The following is a 14458-nucleotide window of genomic DNA, read 5'->3' as shown; positions in this document are numbered from 1 at the left end:
AACTACAAATCATATAGTTCAAATATCTGGTGTCTTACCTGACAATATGCGGCAGACAACGGACAATAATCACAATATATAAGGAAAACAAGGTAAACAGGTGTAGTGTGGTATACAGCAGAATCGGAACTGGAGCTCCAGTAGGTTGGACCAGGTAAGGCTGGGGTGGACCAGGGTCAGGGGTCATGCATAACAATACACATACAATAATATAATGCGTTTACACTACACTCCTCCCCGTTTTATAATAAAAAGATGAATGTATATATACTACAGTAGGTAATCTCTTCTTTAAAAAGGTTGACAAATACAAGATACTGAAAAATATGCTCAAATTTCTCTAAACAAGTTTTGGAGAAATTATTTAAGAAAACTGCCCTATGAAAATACAACGAGATTAAGTACAATGATAAATCCCACTTGAATTAGGCAGAACAATATCCAGCCCTAAATTTAGCAGGAACATTACAATGTGATGGCACTGTGGACATAAGTGTCCTAAGGCATCTACTATCAAAGATATAAATTATGAGTACTGGAGTTGGCACATCACATGCAGTCTCGTCAACAAAGTAAATTGGACGTATATCCCTAAATATCTTGAGGATGTGCTGGTGCTGAACGTTATCCTCCCCTCCTTTCACAGTTAGGGTAACAGGCAATGCTGAGCAAGGTAAAGCCTCAATGTAATGATTCCACCAACAAACACTTATACGGTATGTACAATTATATACCGGTACTATCAAATTATCAATTGTCCAAATGCAGCTTTATTCTGGTGAAGTGAAGGTAGGTATATACCAAGATAAACAACAACTAACATAGGCCTATGTGGAAAAAGGCTCTGATCCATATGGTAAAATCTACAGCTGAGTTTAAGATGCAACATTCTTAGTCCGCCGTCTCATGATCCGCAGAACATTCATGAACTTCGGAAAAGTCCTGTTGATCTAGCTGACCATTCTGTAACTTGGAAATGGTCTTCTGTTGCATTATGTCAGAATCCGGAATTGTTTGTATGTATGTCTATACGTATATATATATATATATATATATATATATATATATATATATATATATATATATATATATGTATATATATATATATATATATATATATATATATATATATATATATATATATATATATACACCGGTAGACTAACTAACTTAACAGTAACGGACAGCTATCAAATACCAATTATTAAAAGCACAAAATGGATTAAATCTAATTATGACAATCACCCTTTCTTGACTAACAAATTATTTCTTGTATAATAAATAACAAAACAAACTAGTTTTACATGAAAAGGGATGCTTCTTTCAACTACACACTGTATCCAAATATGAACAACCAAAAATATGAAAACATGGACGGGGAATGTTAACTATAAAATGCTGCATGACAAAGTATACTGTTAATGATAAACTATAAATATGACATGACCCTGATCTTGGAACTCCACTTCTTTATAAAAAGAAATAAAAGGTACATGAATAACATACCAATAATATGATAATTTAAGTATATTGAACTTCAGTAGTGCAAATGATGAACATATAACATTCTACTGACTTGTTCAGAACATGATGTGTATCTTACTTATTGAAACAAATGCATATTGTACCAGTATTTTGATTATACTAATCAAGAAAACTACTAGCAAATACTACATAACTAATAATTACAAGTTCTAATACGAAAACTTGCTTTGAAACAAATGTTTACTAAAAAAATAATTATCAGGTCTACATATTTGGGTTACTCTTACAATTGTATAACAATTTTATTGTTCATAGTGCTTTGTCAATAACACACTTATCAGCAGCTGCAAATGTCTTGATACATGTAACATTCTGCTTAATGAGTCACAATAAGTTATTAACAAATATTCAGATATTTCTCACTAGCAGACTGAGTAGCAGTCATATTTCAGATGATTCTGCTCAAGATCAATTGCCTCCATTCCCTTTGTGATGGTCTGCATGTCTATGACCAAAGAGTCGACATGATTCTTCAGGGTGGACAGCCGTTAATAGACCTCAACATAGTGTCTCTTGACTGTCCGCAGCAAAGCGTCTTCTTCAGATGTGTTAAACACCCCTGGCTGCTCTCTTCCATCAGTCAGTGCCTCAGCAAGATCTGACATTTCATGTTCATTGCAAACACCTTGCCTATCATCTTCACCACAAACTTCTTGTCTTCCGCTACTTCGTGTGTCAATGTTACCTAATGCTAACTGCTGGGTTGACAAATGTTGTGCAGATAACACTGATGCATGTTGTTTCTCCATAGTATTCAGTGACACCATATGAAGATGCTGCTCTTGTGAGCCAACTGCAAACTGTTGTTGTGGTGATAGTGACATGATTTGCTGGTGAGGTTGTTGTTCCACATTTTGATGAGAAGGCAACTGAAGAGCAAGAAGTGGTGCATGCACATTTGCAAATGTGGTTGTTGGCACTGCTGCAATAACATGAGTGTTTGCTTAGATCCATAGGCCTGTGTGATCCGTGCATGGTCAGAACAAATGCTTGCTTTGACCGTTTCAAGGATATTGCCAGACAATGAAGAAGAACCCTGGTCAGATACCTCAACAGTTAGCGGTTTTAAAGCGCCCACTGTCTGGACCGACCCAGAATTGTAGCAAGGCATCTGCATCTGGGAAATCTTCTCCACATTACTAGGAATAGATTCAGTACTGGCTGAAGCCATTAGTGGTTCATAACCACCTTGCAACTTTGCCGGATTGACTTGATACTGAATGCTACCCGTAACTGTCAAACCTGCTCCAGGGAGGTATGTTACTGCCATGTAACAGAGTCGGACTGACTTGATCTGTTAGGCCTGGGATCAGATCCTGCACCAGAGCTGGTGCCACACATGTATTTTGGCATGGTACATCTTGCAGTATTTGACATGGTACATCTCGCATTTGAGTTTGTTGATGTACTTGACCAAGATGACTTGCATTTTGCAATTGTTGAATGGTGTATTGCTGTGTTGGAGTGGTCTTCTGATTGAGTAGTGTCTGTAAGTTGTGTTGTTGTTGCTGCTGAATGCTGACTGGTGTTGGTAATGCTTGAGTGTAAACCTGTTGTGTCAGCTGATTTTGTGTTGGTAATGTTGGAGCATATCTCTGTTGTGACTGTAGTTGTTGGAAACCTGGTGGTGGTTGAATATGATTGTTTGTCAGTACCTGTTGTTTAGTGCTGTTTAGCATAGCCTGATTTGGTGTACATGGCACATACTGGTTGGACGTATTTGAGTTCTGTGTTGATTGAACTGGTGGGTATAATGTTTGTGACATAACCTTGAGATCAACACCTTGACCAGTACATGGAATGTAATCCGCTTGTGGTGTAGTGGCTGTTACCAGGTTTGAGTTTGTACCTTGACCACTGAATGGTATGACACCGCCATGTGGTACAGGTGCAATGTTGGTAAGTGGTACAATGTTGTTATTTGTATCTTGACCACTTATTGGTACATAACCACCCTGTGGTATGGATGCCATGTTTGTAGGTGGTATATTATTGACGTTTGTACCCTGTCCACTAATCGGTAAGTAACCGCCCTGTGGTATAGGAGTACTGTTGGTATATGCAGTTGGTACCATGTTGAGATTCGTCCTATGACAACTCATCGGTATATAGATGCCCTGTAGTATTGGTACGCTGTTGGTAGATGGAACAATATTGACATTTGTATCTTGACCACTAATTGGTACGTAACCACCCTGTGGTATGGGTACATTGGTAGTAGATGGTACTCTGTTGACAATTGTACTCTGACCAGTGAATGGTATGTAGCTGCTTTGTGGTATGGGTACACTAGTGGAAGGTAGTGCTGATGCCTGAGAAACCGATGACTGGAAATTGCTTGGTGCCTGGGAAGGAAATCCACTTAGACTTAATGTTGTTTGGTATGACATCATTAACCCCTGAACACTTGACGGTATGGAACCAGTCGAACCACCCTGTGCCTGGGAAAATGTACCAGTGTAACTTGTTCCAGTGGCCCTTGAAACGGTATATCCAGTTGGCACCACTCCATAGGCATTTGATGGTAAATAACCTCCTAGTGTCATGGAAGAACATCCAACTGACATATTTGTGTTGTTATTTTCTGGTCCGATTGAAACACCTGGCGTTACCCCTGATGAACTTAGAATAGCACTTTGTGGAGGGTATTGAGCTGAATATGGTGTTCCATATGGTGCAGGAATTCCACTGTAATGTTGGGTGAATCCTGGAGGGGCATTATGACCATGTAGCACTGTACCTGTCTGCAGGGAAAGTTGGCCTGTAGACACTGGACCTACTAACGGTTGCTGAAATGCACTCTGTGCACTCACCCCCTCACTAATATATCCAACGTTGATTGGATTAGAATACATCTTGTTGATCATATTGATGGTAAGTCAATGATTTGTCCATTTAGACTGCATGGTTGACTGCATGCTGGTGATCACAAGTAATCAGTTCTAACTTCAGTAATTTCAAAGCCTGAACTAATTTTGACAAATAAATGAAATATCTCTAATTCAAAAACTTGTTTTAAAACAGAGACTAAACAATAATAACCTAGTTCAGTAAAAAAACAATTTGAAAAATTTAGAAAAAAACAAAAATTCTCTTCTTCTTTTTTTTAACAATTTTTTTTCTAAAGTGTAATTTTAAAAATTCTGAAAAATTTACAAATATAACAGCCCAAACTACTTGAACCTATGATATGTTCAACTAATTTAATACAATAAAGTTGTCAATAGATATGAAAAGACCTTATCGTGAACTTATCAAATAATTAATGCTGCCCACAACAGTTAAAGAAATTTGTTCAAAATATTACTTCTCCTAATGAATAAAGTAAATGTTTATGTAAACAATACAATAACCTTACTTAAAACTACTAACTAAAGCTTGAAAATATATTGAACTATAAACTACTAACTAGTCTAATGTAAACAAACACGTTTTCAGAAAAGTGAAATCGAAAGTGAAAGTTACTTTCACTTTAAAACGTCACAGTCGATTTGGCGCTAAAAATGGCGACAGACAAGACGACCGAAACAGTAAACAAAATGTCAAATATATGAAAAACATTCTATAGGCAATAATAACTACAAATATGACTTTCAAAGTTAGATAAATGCTTGAGTGTGACAATATACTACATAAATACGAAAAATAATTGAAAAACTACGAAAATTTTATACTCTTGAACACGTGTTTACAATTCACGCTTATCATGCATGAGAAACGGTCACCCACATGTTTACAGAAACACGAGTGACAAAAATACAAGACGAATTATACTAAATTTCGTTCTAACTACGCTTATGAAAACGCAAGTAAACTACAATACACAATAGAAAAAATAATGACAATATTGAGTCCCGATATGATTCCGTGCCATTATATATCAGTTACATAGTCTGTGTGAGCGTCTTTTACCATTTGAAGACTTAGAAAAGGTATTTTTTTCATCCAACATCAGTTAAAATATGTATTTTTGCAAAACCTACGAAATTTATACGGTTTTTCTAAAAGAACTTTCTTTAGAACTTGACTTTGTTTTCCATTGCTGTTAATACCGGAAGCATGTGACTTTTTGATCATCCAATAAAAAGCAGTTTCAGATAAAATTTTCGCATCGTCTCATAAAGTAAGGCGTTCAGTGCGTGCTTGTTTTCAATAAGATATCCTGATAGTCCACTTTTAGCACAATTACCTCAGAAACCCATTACAAAGACAAACAGTTAATTTGATAAATACGTTTTGTACAAATATATGACACATTCAACGTCTTTTCATAATATTCTAAGATTTAAAAGAAGTTTACATTTTTTTTTATATTTCATTTTGTGAACTATTGGTAAAATATAGTGAAATTCTTATACTTTATAATTCTTTTTCCATTTCAATATGGGTTTGTACAAATAAACGACACTATCAACGGTCTCTTATGAGAGAGAGAGAGACAGAGAGAGAGAGAGACAGACAGACAGAGACAGACAGACAGAGAGAGTAGGTGAGATAGAAATTTATATTAAATGCATATAACTTTATAATAGGAGAGAAATGCCACCCAAAAGGAAGCAGTGCAGCTGCAAGGAGCACGACACCTACTCCAATGGGAAGGATTTTGTTGTATATAAAAACGATGGGAAAAAAATAAGGAATAGTGCAACTGAAGCTCTCATAGAAAACGGTTTACTATTCTACCATTATACATATATTTGCAATGCTTGTGCCTCCTATGCAGAAGAGAATCTCTGTAAAAAGAAGAAAATAACGATAAGGGAATACCTTAATGATTTTTAGAAGGTATTGAATCTGGCATGTTTACTGAAGAAAATTTGGGTAAAATAGCAGGCAGTATAGGGCGTTTTTTGGCAAGACAGGTTGCAGAAGATGCCACATCATGTTGCAATGAATACAAAGATGCAACCTTTATCCAACAGCTGAATTTTGATGGTAAGATGTAGTATTGAAACATAAATAAACTGAAGAAGTGCTAATAAATGATACATTAAGCTAGTAAAGGTAGTATTGAAAGTTACTTTTAGATTGGATGCAAAAACGCAACTCAGTGCTTTTGAAATTCGTACACGGATTATCTGGGGACACAGTTATAAGCGTGTCCAAGGTCAGAGCTGTGGAGCAACTGTACTATGTGTGCAATGGCAGTTTTGTGGCACCTTTCAGTTTTGCGAATTTGCTGATGCTGTATTTTTGCAACAGGCAGTAAAACGGCAGTTTCTTTGTTGTCCTCGGGACTGCCGTGTGGATCATACTCCACGTTACAGGTATACGCCTATAGCTTGGATTTAAACAAATATATACACAAATAAAATTAATTGTTATTTTCATTACCATAATATACAGCATTTTCTCTCATAACACATGAACAGAAATGGCCAAATGAGTTATATCATTGCGATACAGGGGTAAACGTGTAAAAAAAATTATTTATTATATTTACATAATTCTAGCGTTGGATACAAGAGCATGGGACAATGAAGCTGGAATGCCCAAAAGATTTAGACATTGTCACATTCTTTGACAACAATCAGGTTAAATTATATATTATGATATTTATTCATAAATACATTTATATATGCAGGTGTGCAAACCTCTTTCAGGTTTCTTTTAAATTTAAATTGCCCAAGATGATTTCAATATGTAATTCAAGTGCCGGTTTTCCAATCATTGCATACTTTTAAGTATCATAAATTATGTACAGATTCTGCAGAGAAAATGGAGGGTGCAGTATGACTTTAAGTCTACTGCAAGTGTTTTTACAAACATAATCTATATCCTCCCTGATAAAAATAGCACTCTACAGGAGCAGGACCAGTTATCTCCATGCAACTGGCTGCATGCGTCACAAGGATGCAAGGATGTGCCAAGAATGCTAATGGAGCATCAAACAAAAATGAATGAAAACTTCCGGAAATATAGGTATTATGAAATAAATATTTATAAAAATATTAATTCTTACCATATTTTGAATAATTATCAATGAAACACGGAATAAAAATATATCTAAAAATATTAATAATTCATAATACAGAGACCAATTCATTGCAAATAAAATAGAAAGTGTTTGGGAGGAACATAGGTTGGGGACAGACCATATAGATGGCAACGACGTTCGACTGAAAATTAGAACGGATGAAAGGTGTGTATATTATACATAGTATATCATTGTTCAATTTTTTTTTATCAATGACATGCCATGATAACCTACATTCAATCTATCAAAGATATGCTTTCATCGGGTCCCAACACCCGGCAGAGCCACCCACTGTAGTGATTGGGGAGCCTTGCTTCGAAAACCCCTGCTCGTATGACGCGATTGATGAGGTATATGGGTTACCTAACATCTTTTTAATTGTTTGATAAAATAAAGTAAACAACAGTATGAATATATAACAGAGGAAATTCTGGTGCGCAAAAACAACAGAGGAAAATCGAATGCGCATGTATAGTGTTTGTTTTATGCATACTTTTGAATAAATATTATTACAGGTTTTTAGTCACATATCAGACCTCACAATGTGTGGAGACAGGAAATGGACAATTCTTGGCTGTGACGCATTGCCATTCACACTTGGTGGGTCATGTTTTAACATATCCGAAATTTTAATGAACTAAAATTTACTTCCTTTAAACTCAACAATGCGGTACGTGTATGTAAAAATCAATAATAGGTAGCCGTTTGATTGATTCCTCGTTCCTGTGTCCAACATGCCACAGGGAATTTACCGACGAACATAGTTTCGATCAACATCGAAACCTGTCGGATCATTCAACTGGCCTTAGGATCGATGAATGCAAAAAATTTAAGAATTTACTCCTCATACCAGGTAGTTTAATATTAATTAACACAAGCACAAATAAATCTATCATTATTACTGCATATGTGCTTTCCAATAAAAATTTTATATTATACATGGTACGTAATATGTACTCATGGTTATTATTTTTTCATCCTTTCAGGCCTGGGTCATTATGAAATTAACATGGTAAAGGGTGCAGTTAATTTCCTGTGGAAAGTCGCATTTGAGGACTTAGGCAAAATGTTAGGATTTAAAAGTCCTAATGCGTTAGCATCGTTACGTGCTTGTACAGGTAAAACATGTATTTCATTGCTACATTTATGTAAGCAAATTAAAATTATATTTGACCATTTATGATACCTTTTATTTTGATCATTCTCTAAAGACCACCACAAGAGCTGGCAGGCATTACAAATATTTCTGCATGCGGTGTCTGAGGAGCTTGTCACACCCTATGTGCAACAATGTGGGAGTACCCACATCCATCCATCATTGAGGGGCTATTACGAATGGCTTCAGTCGTCTCAGCTAACCCCAAGGTATGAATTTACGCGGGAGGTGGTATTTACTTACTGCCTCTCCATCCATGTATTTAGAGCAGGTGTAAGGCGCAACAATGCTGATGCTATTAATTGTAGCTAAGCAAAGTTTGCGCTCTATTTTTTTGTCTAAATATGCTTTTTTACATGGAAACATATATAAGGGATTCCTTGACTCGTATACAATGTCCGCCTGAAGTACTTGCGTTCATTGAGAGACATGAATCCTACAGCTTATCGGGTAACGAAAGCAAAGGTGAAGGTGGTGACTTCGTGCTTGAGGCCAAAAACAGGGAAACAAAAAGACTTGTACCCTCTGGAGTCCCCACCAATCAAATATGGACCAACATTTATCGACATGTTGACAGATTAAGTAAGGTACCTAATAAGCATAAATTTCTTGCCTAATGAGATGAAGATCATATTGAAACACTGTATAAACCTCTGGTCATTGTCAAATAATTCCTATGCATCTTAATTGTCCTTTGTTTAATTGCATACCAAAATTCAATGTTTCAGTAAGAGGCGGCAGCGATACGGGTATTACATAGATACAATAACTTATGCTACATTCATATCAATATATATTTTAAATAGATTAGATCACAGGTGTACAAGCTACAGTCCATCCCCTCTAGTGACATAGATTACACATATGCTGTTGATTTATCCCGGGAGATATTTGAATTCAGGTAAACATTTTAAAAGCTTTAAAATCATTATAAAAGATGTTTTCATTTAATTTCATTTAAATTGTTTTTGGTATTTATTTTAAAAGGAAAATGGTACGCAGCAGCAGATGGCTTGCCTCACGCACGATGATCAGTGTTGGTGGAGTCCGTCTGGATGAGGAACTCGTACATTTCTCCAGAAGATGCCAAGATAACATGAAAGATTTCTTGGAATCTTCTGGCATCGACCTTTCATCCAGGCGCAAATACCAACCAATATTTGTTCTTCCAGAGGAGAGGGAAAACATCAAGCATTGGACAACCAGACTAGTTCGTCATTGATTAAAATGGCGGAAGATCTTCTGGACAATATGAGCCTTAGTCTGGTATTGTCCTATAAAGAAAGGTGGAAGACTAATAAAGGAAAGCCATCATTCTCTTTCTGGAAGAACTAAGAGAGTTGGACAAGTAAAGAGGGTAAAATCATAATCAAAATAAACATCAATTTATTTCTTCCCTCCAATGCTGAGGGCTAAACCATTCGATCTTTCACAGAGCCCTTTGGATCTTTGCCCTTATGTGAAGACAACGGGCGTGTACCCAGAAGTTGCATTTGGTTGGGAGCATCCCACCCAAAGTGCCCTTGTCCTAAGTTGGCCCTCCCCACACATGCGGCACTTGTCCTCCTCCTCATAAACGGAAACCGTTTGTGTTGTTGCATCCAGCTGACATACAGGCCGTGAGGGTAAAGGGTATCTAGGTCATGTTGAGGGTCCAGGCTGTGTTTGTTCAACAGAACTTTGCTTTGGCTGATGTTTCTACATATTAAAAAATACCAATATAATAACATTCCTAATCAACTAAGAAACCCCAAAAAAAATTACAATTACATACTATAGCCAACATGATAAAAGAATCTCTTTTATTAATATCTTTGTTGCAAATTGTTGATTAAAATGTAAAATAGGTCTTACCTCTGCTGGCAAACCATCACTCCGGTAAAGATACCTGTTGTCAGAGTTGGGTACATGTACCTCAACTCTGACAGGTGCCCCCGTCACTACATGCAGCTCGTGTGCCTATATGAATTTATTACACGTGTAATATAAACATGCAGTCTTATATAACTTTGATTGATATGTTTTAAAAGCAATTGTCTTAATATACGACTTAAAATTACAAACCTTGGTGAATAAAGTGTTTTTCCTACTACTTAGCGTTTTGGTGATGAGAGACTGCTTCTGCAGTCTCACAACCCCCGACTTCACCTTCAGTGGTTTTAGGGACACCATCCCTTTCTTAGAAACCTTTTCCTAAATAAGGGTACATATATGAATTGTAATGAATTTGTGTATTTATAATGACAAACTGTACGTGGTTCATTGGAAAAGGAAGGGGGGGGGATAAAGTGAATACTCACGATTTGAAAGGTTACATCAATATATTACAACATGTTATGAAAAAATATAAATGCACGATGGTTTGAATGGATATTTTTTTTTATTTCAAGAGAGCTATATCAATGGCAACAGCCCCCCCCCCCCGAATTTTCCCCTTTAAACAGAAAGTAAAATCTTTTTTTTACTATACAGAATTTATCCAAGACTATTCTTATATGTTTAATCGGAAAACGATTATAGGAATACTATAGAAAACGGATAACAAAAAAGCTTCTTGTATTATTGATTTTAGCAGTAACAGTTCGCCGTACATTGATCATGCCATTGAAAAAGTAAAAGATCAAATTTGATTGGTTAATTATAATCGTCACTACTAGGTGGCGATTCAAAATGGAGGAATGACATGCAAACTCTTCAGGTACCTTTTGATTTCAACATGTTTATTGTTGTTTGTGGTCTTATACACCTTTTTGGTATAAATATTTCTCAATATCCATTAATTATACATCGTTTTTATAATTTTTTCTCTTACACATAGTCAGTTATATGTGTTCGACTTACCACACTTGCTGACATGCTGCGAATGTTCTTCAGATAAACAAATAGGTCCGAATAATTGCAATGCACGAAAAAAAATCCCGCTTTGGCGCGACTTTATTGTGACCATAAAAGGAAATATCCCTCATTTAAGAGACAATCGCGGTATCGAGGGATGAATCCCAACCTGATGAAAATATCACGACGCCGCACGTGCTAACTGTCGGCACGCCGTGACAAAAACACACTATGAAAACATGAAATTACCGGTCAAATTGTAGGAGTAACGCACCTGACGCTTATAATAAACATCCAATGCAAAAAAATAGTGTTCAAAAACGAATTTGACCAAGAAAATCCCAACGGCGATATGTGTATCGCCGTGTGGACAAAAATACACAAAAAATACGATAAAAGTTTACCGGCGACGCCAATGTTGTGTAGCCGAGAAACTACAAAACATATAGTTCAAATATCTGTTGTCTTACCTGACAATATGCGGCAGACAACAGACAATAATCAATATACAAGGAAAAACAGGGTAACAGGTGTAGTGCGGTATACGGCAGAATCGGAACTGGAGCTCCAGTAGGTTGGACCAGGTAAGGTTGGGGTGGACCAGGGTCAGAGGTCATGCATAACAATACATACACAATAATACAATGCGTTTACACTACAGGCCCCATAGCGTAGGGGTATGAGTCTTATCTCTAATGTCAGAGGAACCGAGATCGAGCCCTTGTCGCAGCGTAATGATAAGTGAACATTTTAGCAATGGAAGAAATAAACTTCCCTTTTGCAACTATTCTCTGCTTATTAATGCCGTTATCAGTTAACAGCTTATGAAGATATTATTGTTTTGATACAAAGAATATATACAAAAAAAAGGGGGGGGGGGCTGTCAGTTGATTAATGGCAATCCGATGAATTATGTAAAGGGTCCTATCCTAATTTAATTTTTCAATACACGAACTAAACAAACTTTGTAAAATCAACAGGCTTTAGACAACTTGATTGATGAGTTCCTCCCTCGTCATAGACAAGTGACAAGTGCACCGTCTGATGAAGAAAGTGATAGCGATTCGGATAGGGACGAGTTAATACACAGTATCCGCGTTCATGATGATGTTTTAAGAGAACGAATAGACCTGTTTACTCGAAGTAATGGCGATGACTATAGCGAAGAGATTGAAAGTGAAGACGATGACAACGTATCATGTAATGGAAACAGTGATATACAGAGTTTGAAAGAAAAGGTTTTGACATCTTGTTCATGTGGAAACAATTGCTTAGACAGTGTCCCATTCGATGATATCCAGAACTCGATCTTGGCATTAAGAGAACTTTCAAGAGAGGAAAGAGACATGTTTATCATTCGAATAGCTGTACACAGAGAGGAAAGGAAAGAACAAGATATCTGTGAGCTAATGCTCACTAGTGATACCCCCGCTCTGATGTGAATATGCAAAATAAGCAAAGTCGACATTTAACAGAAAGCTGGCATCCGATTGGTACAGAAATATATCCCACAATATGGCATGCCTAAACAAATAGTGTGTTAAAATTTCAAGCATCTGCGATAAATAGCTGCTGAGAAATCTTTGAGGAAAATTTGTTTGAAAATTTTGGCTAAAATAAACAAAGTACTCATTTAACAGGAAGATGACGTCCGATTGGTACAAAAATATATCCTACGATATAGCATGCTTTAACAAACACTGTGTAAAAATTTCAAGCATCTCCGATAAATAGCTGCTGAGAAATCTTTGAAGAAAATTTGTTTAAAATTTTGGCAAAAAATAAACAAAGTCATTATTTAACAGGAAGTTGACGTCCGATTGATACAAAAATATATCCCACAATATGGCATGCCAAAACAAATAGTGTGTTAAGATTTTAAGCATCTGCAATAAATAGCTGCTGAGAAATCTTTGACGAAAATTTGTTTGAAAATTTTGACTAAAAATAAACAAAGTCGTCATTTAACAGGAAGTTGACACCCGATTGGTACAAAAATATATCCCACGATATGGCATGCCTATACAAATATTGTGTAAACATTTCAAGCATCTGCGATAAATAATTGCTGAGTAATCTTTGACGAAAATTTGTTTGAAAATTTTGGTTAAAAAAAAAGCAAAGTCGTTATTTAACAGGAAGTTGACGTCCGATTGATACAAAAATATATCCCACAATATGGCATGCCTAAAATAATAGTGTGTTAAAATTTCAAGCATCTGCGATAGATAATTGCTGAGAATTCTTTGACGGAAATTTGTTTGAAAATGTTGGCAAAAAATAAACAAAGTCGTCATTTAACAGGAAGTTGACGTCCGATTGGTACAAAAATACATCCCACGATATCGTATGCCTATACAAATACTGTGTAAAAATTTCAAGCATCTGCGATAAACAGTTGCTGAGAATTCTTTGACGGAAATTTGTTTGATATTTTTGCTTAAAATAAACAAAGTCGTCATTTAACAGGAAGTTGACGTCTGTTTGGTACAAAAATATATCCCACGATATGGCATGCCTATACAAATACTGTGTAAAAATTTCAAGCATCTGCGATAAACAGTTGCTGAGAACTCTTTGACGAAAATTTGTTTGAAAATTTTGGTTAAAAAATAAGCAAAGTCGTCATTTAACAGGAAGTTGACGTCCGATTGGTACAAAAATATATCCCACAATATGGCATGCCTTAACAAACACTGTGTTAAAATTTCAAGCATCTGCGATAAATAGTTGCTGAGATAAATGCGACAGTTATGTTTGTTACGGACAGACAGACAGACAGACAGACAGACAGACAGACAGACGGACGGACGGATAGACAGACAGACAGACAGACAGACAGACAAGGGTAAAACAGTATACCCCCTCTCCTCGGAGTGGGGGTATAAAAAGGAAGAGATACACATACTTCTTCACGAATAAGGAAATTTGCAGGGGGTCTTTTC

The 14458-nt window shown here is 36.2% G+C and overlaps 1 protein-coding gene and 1 long non-coding RNA gene across 2 annotated transcripts in view; one reads left to right on the top strand and one right to left on the bottom strand.

Annotated features, from left to right (window-relative positions):
- Positions 1-14458, bottom strand: part of LOC105337955 (neurogenic locus notch homolog protein 1) — a 193902-nt gene that overhangs the window by 88516 nt on the left and 90928 nt on the right. The gene's annotated exons all lie outside the window — the stretch shown is intronic.
- Positions 7573-8187, top strand: LOC136273843 (uncharacterized). The gene is made up of 3 exons (XR_010712098.1): positions 7573-7687; positions 7773-7872; positions 8038-8187. It is a non-coding gene; the product is annotated as an uncharacterized lncRNA (long non-coding RNA).

This window comes from Magallana gigas, chromosome 1, assembly GCF_963853765.1.
Source record: "Magallana gigas chromosome 1, xbMagGiga1.1, whole genome shotgun sequence".
Taxonomy (NCBI): domain Eukaryota; kingdom Metazoa; phylum Mollusca; class Bivalvia; order Ostreida; family Ostreidae; genus Magallana; species Magallana gigas.
Note: the sequence above shows the minus strand (reverse complement) of the source record. Positions and strands in the feature narration are given on the sequence as shown.